Genomic DNA, 7,833 nt, shown 5'->3' with positions numbered 1-7,833 from the left:
AATATTTCAGAAACTTAAATTTACTTCTAGATGTGAAGACAAACAAGTCCTGCCTCCTTCTTGCCTCTCCCCACTCCTACCCCACAGCTCCAGGTGGAATGATCTCAGGCCCCAAATGAGCAGGACCCTCTGAATTCCTCCCTGAACCCTGGTTCCTGGAGGACACCCTATCAAGGAGACTATAAGCACAGACTGAAGCTGGTGTCTCAGCTCACAGGGGCTCGCCTCTCTTGAAGCCCTTCAGTGTGAGCTGAGAGCTTGCTGCTCCATGTCGCCTGCTGGGCCCATTGCCCTGGGCTGGCTGTGCCCAGAGGTGGGGAGCCCTCCACATGGGAGATGGTGAAACACACACTGAAACCAGCTCTGGTGGGGTGGAGGGTGTCACAGAGGGTTCCAGCCTGGAGCTGTTTAGGGCTGGGTGCCTCTCTGTTGTGGGGGCTGACCTGTGCACTGTAGGAAGTACGGCCATATTCTTGGCTTCAGTCCACTAGGTGCCAGTAGCACCCCCCACCCAACCAAAATGACAGCCCACAATGCCTCAGTCATTACCGAATGTCCCCTGGGGGCACACTAGTTTCCAGTTTCCAGTTGAGAACATCTGAACTAAGGAAGCTTAAGGCTCTCTGTCTTGAAGCCTCATGACTTATCCCGCTTTCCAGGGAGTCTCCTTGCCCTCTCCTTTCCTAGTGAGGCAGTCCTTCGGTTGCCATGGAGACTGGTACTTTTCTCCGCCTCTCCCGTCTCCTTTGCCTGTGTCGTTTACACATGCTTTCAACCAGCAAAACCCCAAGTGCGAGCCCAGGGGAACCCTGGTACAAACAGCCCACTTCCTTAGCTGTTAGATGGTGCGATAGTAGGCCAACCTTCTAAAGTCATTTGAGGACACATGCGGGAACGCCAGGGACAGCCCCGGGCCCTGCGGAGAGCCCAGCATCATCTGCAGAGGAGGGCAGGGGCTTCGGGGACTGACCCCTGCTCTGGGTGTTGAAAGCAGAGTGTCCACAGGGTGGCAGAGGGGTGGCGCTCTGCGCAGCAGGGTCACACCTGCAGAGGTGGCCCTGGGCTTGAAGCTGTGTGTGTCCATGGGACACTGGGGACAAGACCCCAAAAGCTCCGAGTGTCAGTCTTGGGGTTTGGTCCTTACCCCTGGAGGCCACAGCCCCCTACAAGGTTTTAAGCAGGGGGTGAGCAAAATATACGGTGAGTGAGAAGAGGGCAGGAGTTGGGGCTCGAGCCCAGTGGGGAGGCAGTTACAGTAGTCCAGGGTAGACGGTGGGGGCTGGACCCAGTGGTGAGGGACAGAGGAGGGCTGGGCACGAAGACAAGAACACAGGAGAGGCAGGTACCAAGGAAAGAGTGAGGGGCAGGGGCAGGCCTGTCATCTGGGCTAGACCTCCTGGCAGAGGAGCCAGGCCTCCTGGGGGAGGAGCCAGGCCTCCTGGGGAAAGAGCTGGACCTCCTGGGGGAGGAGCCAGGCCTCCTGGGGGGGGCAGGCCTAGGGGAGGAGCCAGACCTGCTGGAGGTGGGGCCATGCCTGGAGGCAAGGCCAGACCTCCTGGGGGCTGGGCTGCCCAGAGGGTGGGACAAGTCCTGGAGAGGGTCTAAGTCTGGGGCAGAGCCAGACCACTACTAGGTGGTTGGAGAGGGAAACAAAAGGCTCCTTCCTGCAGCCCTCTTGCTGAGCCTCATAGTCTAGTTTTCACAGGGCTACCTCTGTCTTTCCAACCTAGACTTAATCATCTGGCCAGATAGTACATTTAAAGATTATTGCCCAAACATTTGCTTTTAAGGATTGGAAACAGCCTGGTGTCCATTCAGAGGGACTGGCTAAATCAGTGAAGGTAAACTCACAGATGAAATGAGGCCCTAGGAGGATGTGCCCCATCCGGGAGAAAGTCTGACTGTATCCTTAAGTGGAAAGCAGAAGGGGAGAGCAGTGTGCTCAATGCCGCCACGTGGGTGGAAAGCAACAACATGGAATCATATGCGGTTATCTATGCATCCAGTATTTCTGGAAAGACTGCAGGAAACTGGTTGCATTGCTTGCCTCGGGGGAAGCTGGGAGATGGGCCAGGGCCAAGAAGGAGATTTCTCTCTTTATTCTCGGTTATTCCTGAGCCGGCTGGGCACTGTGTGTGGCTGCAGGTAATAGAGCCAGACTCAGGGGCACAGCGCATGAAGGTGCGTGTTTGGCCTCTGGCCCCAGTGGCTGGCAGACGTAGGCCACTCCAGCTGGGATGGCAGCTCCATCTTGGCAACAGTGACCTCAGATGGCAGCAGCTCCACTGCCAAGGTTGCCAGGCACTCCAGGCTGGGGTGAGAGCAGCGTACAGTGCAGACACCAGCTTGGTGGGGAGGACGTTTTCCAGAAGGACCCTCCACCCCCCGACTAGCAGGACTCGCTCAGTGCTGGGTCACACGGCCCCACCCAGCTGCAGACAGGGCTGGGAAATGTCCTTTTCAGCTGTGCTCTTGGTGCCCTGGACCAAACTGGAGCTGTGGTAGGAAGGCAGGGAGGTAAGTGGGGAGATGGTGTCCTCTGTTCCTTTTGAGTTTTGTATGTACTCGTTATTACCTGTCTACTGCCAACAAACATCTTCAGCATCCAGCCAAGGAGTCACACAGGAGGATGTGCCCAGGGAGCTGATGGCTTGTCCCCAGCTCATGTCTGTCACACAGCCTCAGCCTCGGAGCCCCCCATGGGAGCAGGATGCAGGCAGAATTTGGAGAGAAGAGGTTCAAAGCAGCAGGGCCCCCTTCCTGCTGGCAGGAGGATGGGGACATGCCAGGTGACAGGTGAGATGGCAGATGGTGGCTGAGGAGTGTCAGTCTGCAGAGTGAGGAGGTAGTGTGCTATCAGGACATTTTTGTTCATGGCCAAGAATTCAGCCCCAGCCCAGCTCACTCGGCCCAGGGAGATGAGGTTGGGGCCTGCTGCTGCCCACTGGGGAAGGACAACTCTGTCTGCATGCAAGGGACCTTCTGGTGCCCCTCTGCAGCAAGCCATGGCTCCCAGATCTGTGTTTTCCAGTGCAGATCCCAGGCTCCACCACCCAGAGAGTGGGATCCAGTGGGTCTGAAGGGCACCCAGGAACCTGCATTTTTATTTTTATTAATTTATTTTTTCAAAAAGATGACCGGTAAGGGAATCTTAACCCTTGACTTGGTTTTACCAGCACCAGACTCGCCCAAGTGAGCCACGGAATGGCCCTGAACCTGCATTTTTAGGTGGTTCTGATGCAGGAAGCCCCTGGCTTGACCATAGATTCATAATCACATGCAGTTTGCTGAGCACTTGCTACAGGCTGGGCACAATTGTAGATGCTATACACACACACACACACACACACACACACACACACACACACACGTTAGGTTCCATTGGGTCCTCCCTGGAGGACCCACCCATGAGGTGAAACTGTCATTACCCCGTCTCACAGAGAAGGAAATGGGAGCCTGGAGAGCAGTCCCTGTCTAGTCACACAACTGTTTGGGAGGCGCCTGCTGCCCTGACACATGGCTTAGTCTTATGAGCTGACCACGTGCCCATTGCTGTGTTGTCCTGTGTAGTCCTACAGTGAACCGAAGCTGGTGTTGTCACTGTCCTCTAACAGAAGGGCAGACTAAGGCCTTAGGGGTGTGACCACACTGGGTTCCAGCCCTTCCAGACAGTAGTGCCTGTGTTAGGGTTCTCCAGAGAAACTGAGCCAGAGCAAAACCGAAGCTGGTGTTGTCACTGTCCTCTAACAGAAGGGCAGACTAAGGCCTTAGGGGTGTGACCACACTGGGTTCCAGCCCTTCCAGACAGTAGTGCCTGTGTTAGGGTTCTCCAGAGAAACTGAGCCAGAGCAAAGGTGTGTGTGTGTGTGTGAGAGAGAGAGAGAGAGAGAGAGAGAGAGAGAGAGAGAGGATTGTTTTAAGGAATTGGCTCAAGAGATTAGGGAGGCTGACAGGTCCAGAGTCTGCAGGGTGGTCCCTCAGGCTGGAGACCCAGGGCAGTGCTGACGCTGCGGCTCAAATCTGGAGGCCACCTGCTGCAGGACCCCTTCTTGGTCTCGGGGAGGTCAGACTTTGGTTTCATTGAGGCCTTCAGCTGATTGGATGAGGCCCCACATTAGGAGGGCCATCTGCTTTAGTCAGAGTTCACCAATTTAAATGTTTAACCTCAATTCAAATGTTAATAATATAATTAAAATGTTTAATCCTTTACAGAAACATCCAGAATAATGTTTGACAAATATTAGGGCACTGTTGCCCAAACAAGTTGACACATTAACCATCACAGTGCCCAGTAAATATTTGTTGAATGACTAACTGAACCCTCTTAGGCAAGGCCTGATTCTGTTAGTGCAGATTCCCGTGAAGGGGCAGTAGCCAGCAGGACATGAAAAAGCTCATAGCAGCCACCGCCGGCCTCCCAGCATCTGCCTCTTGCTGTGCCCTCAGCCCTGGGCTCCTGTTTGTTTCTCTGCTGGAGGGAGATGAGCCCCGCCCCACAGGGTGTGTCCCTGTTCCAGCCAGGATGGTGGTGGCCTCTCAGGGTGGCTGCCAGCTCTGCGTCCATGCAGGTGGTGGACTCTGAACACCTACCACCACCTCTTGGGGAATTATGGAGCGTTTTGTTTTTAGACATTGACCTTGAGGCTGCAGCTTGGCTTCCTCCTCTTGTTATGTAACCTGCCACCTGGGGAAGGGTTCCAAATATTTACCACACCAAGTGGACTTTGCCATCATGGGAAAACCCATGAACAGAACAATAACTGCCAAGGGGGCGAGAGGCCCCGCTGGCTAGGGCATGCTCAGGCACTGCGTACCAGGCACATTGGACCAACCCCACCCAGGTGGGCAGTGGGGGACTCCGGGCCAACCTTCTTGTCCTTCTCGGAGCCGTCAGTCAGCAGCACACCCTTGGCCTGCATGTGCCAGTAGAGCACGCGCTGAAGTGCAGACATGTCACACTTGATGACGTACTCCACCTGCGGGGATACAGCACCTTCAAGGTGGGGCACATGGTGGCCCTGATGCCTCATCCCCACCTGGATCCTTCTCTCATCCCCGAGCCCTGTTGGAGGCATCCTGGACCCCACAATGTGTGCTCTCGTCAGGGCACTTGGGGGCGATGGACCACGTGGGCCATGGCAGATCCACCAAGGCAGAGATACGGACAATCGGCCACCTCTGGAGAGCTCTCCACACTAGGCCAGGAAACAAAGGGCGAGCACGACTGCAGGGGCAACTGTGGCCAAGGACCCCCATACCCACAGCCCCTCCTGATGTGGTTGGGAAACATGCCCAGGCTTTGGACCCACTGACAGGAAGCAGGATTTGGTGCCTTAACCTAACAGGCCTGCCCTTGGCTTTATGGCCGCAGTGGGTGTTAGCTGCCATCCTCATGCTGGCTCCACCACAGCCATGACCTGGACCCAGGGAAGCATCCTCTGACTGCGCCCACCCTGAGGAAACGCCATGATGCTGCATCACGCTGCTTCTGCACAAAGCCCCGGTACCTTTTCGGGCAGCTGCACCTCAACTTCCTTCTTGAGCTGCCGAAGCAGGAAGGGCTACAGCACTTTGTGGAGATGACGGATGATCAGGATGGTCTCCTCCTCGTTCAGGTCCACCTGGAACCTCCACCAGACACGAAAGCCAACGTTACCTCTGCAGGGCAGGCGTCCCACCAGGAAGGAAGGATGCAGGCAGAAGGGAGACAGGATCACCCCCTTCCTTTGGAAAACTGCAGGGATCTGGTTCCCTCCATGGAATTCTGGGACAGGGAACCGAAGGCCCCAGGGCACCATGCTCAGTACACCTTACCATAAAGAAACATGGCAGCACATGTTGCATCCCCAAAAGTAATATAGACTTGTGTGTTTATAACCCACCACCACGTCCAAAGTAAAGCCAGAGAGCACAAAGGGGCCACATTTATGAAACGTTTGGTTTTAAAGTGAACGATTCTTGGCTAGCTGGTTAGCTCAGCTGGTTAGAGCCGGTGTTATAACACCAAGGTCAAGGGTTCAGATCCCCTTACTGCCAGCCACCAAAAAAATAAAATAAACCAGATTCCCATGGAGGGCTCTGTCACTAGGGATCCCCAAGTCTTCTCTCATTTCAGCCTGGGTGGGACTGTGGGAAAGAAAGTCTGCTGTCCCAGGACATCTGCTACTCTCCTAAGAAATTACATTTAAAAGACTTTAAGTTACAGAAAAATAAGACTACAACTGAACTCTTCTGTTGTTTCCCTGCTAAACTTGTGACAGAACTTTAGCTCTGCACAAAAAGACACTGTTGCATCTGCTCCTGGCTCTTGGGACAGGGGTCCTGAAATCTGAAAATGGGTAGGGGCTCCTTTATTATGAGACTCTGGGAACAGCCTGGCTTCTCCTTCAGAAGGGTCTCTGCCTTGATTGATGCCAGGCAGGGCCAGGACTCACTGATGAGGCTGGCGGAGGCCCCTCCATACAAGTGGCATGGTGGCCCCAGTTGTCATGAGCCTAAGGAAAACCTCTCAGGTGGGGAGAAGGGGGCAGATCCTGGCACTTATTAACCTCCACAGACCTGCCCTTCAGGAGAGTTCCATCTTCACGCTCTGGCTGCTTAACCCCCTTCAACAGAAAACGCAGCCTGTCCCACAACATGTCTCAAACCCCAACGGCATGAGAAGGCTTTAGGCTCTGTGCTCAGAGCTGGCTTAGGGACACTCATCAACCATGAAGAGCTGGTCCCTGACAGCCAATATGCCACAGTCTGGCTTTCAGACAGTGCCACTCATGGGCATCCAGACACTGAGACACAAAGGCCACAGTGCCCTTTGACAACAACATAAAACAGAATCTGACCAGGCAGCTCTCTTAACTGAAAGTTTCTGAGCTTTCCGCTGCCCTTAGAATGAAATATGAACTCTGTGAAGGGACCTATGGGACACTGGCCTTCCACTGCACGCTTCACACCCTCTCTGGTCCTCAGGGCCATATTCCTCACTGTCCCCACTCTGGGCCTGGAGTGCAGGGTCGGGGAAGCCCTGAGCACCGCTGGATGATCTCTGAGCTTCTCCTCTGGGTCCCTGGAGGTTCCTCCAGCCTTGGTGCCAGGCTGCTTTGTCTTGCTCCACGAAGACACACAAGCCAGCTGAGCCTGGCACATGACACTGTTATAGGGGGCACTTAATGCACACCGACCACAGGATCACGGGATGCCAGCGGGGCCCAGAACATCAAGCCAGCGCCATTCCTCTGCGGCCAGATATACCCACCTTCTCTCTGGTCATGGCGAAGGGCTCATTGAACCACTGCTCTTGAAGATGGTGGGCAGCAGGAAGTTGAGCAGCACCCAGAGCTTGGGCAGCTTGTTCTGCAGCAGCATGCCTGTCAGTAGCAGGCGGCGGGGCCACGTAGTTCGTGTTGAGGGCCTGTGCCAGCTTGCAGTGGTGGTTCTTCATGCGGTGGCCTTCATCCACGATCATGTACTTCCAGTGGATCTGCAGGATCCAGATCAGGAGGTCAGGGGAGGCAAGGCAGGGGTGGCCCTGGCTCTAGGGAAATCTCACACTCGGGACAGAGGCATAAAATATAACCCCTGTTAGCCAGGAAGGCTCCAGAAGAGCAGGTTGAGGTGGAGAACGTGGAGAACGGCTCCCAACTCACAGAGTCAGAGCCACACACAGCCTCTATCAAGCACAGGGTAAAGAGGGACATGCAGACAGGAGACAGGCCTATGCAATACTGTCAGCTGAACACAGCAAGCTGCACAAAAGTGCTTAGATTTTCCCCAAAAATAACATATGCTAATATATAGCACAGAAAATATGCCCAACACATCTTGGCTAACACACAT

This window comes from Galeopterus variegatus, unplaced genomic scaffold (assembly GCF_000696425.1).
Source record: "Galeopterus variegatus unplaced genomic scaffold, G_variegatus-3.0.2 Scaffold7908, whole genome shotgun sequence".
Taxonomy (NCBI): Eukaryota; Metazoa; Chordata; class Mammalia; order Dermoptera; family Cynocephalidae; genus Galeopterus; species Galeopterus variegatus.
This window is presented reverse-complemented; position numbering follows the sequence as displayed.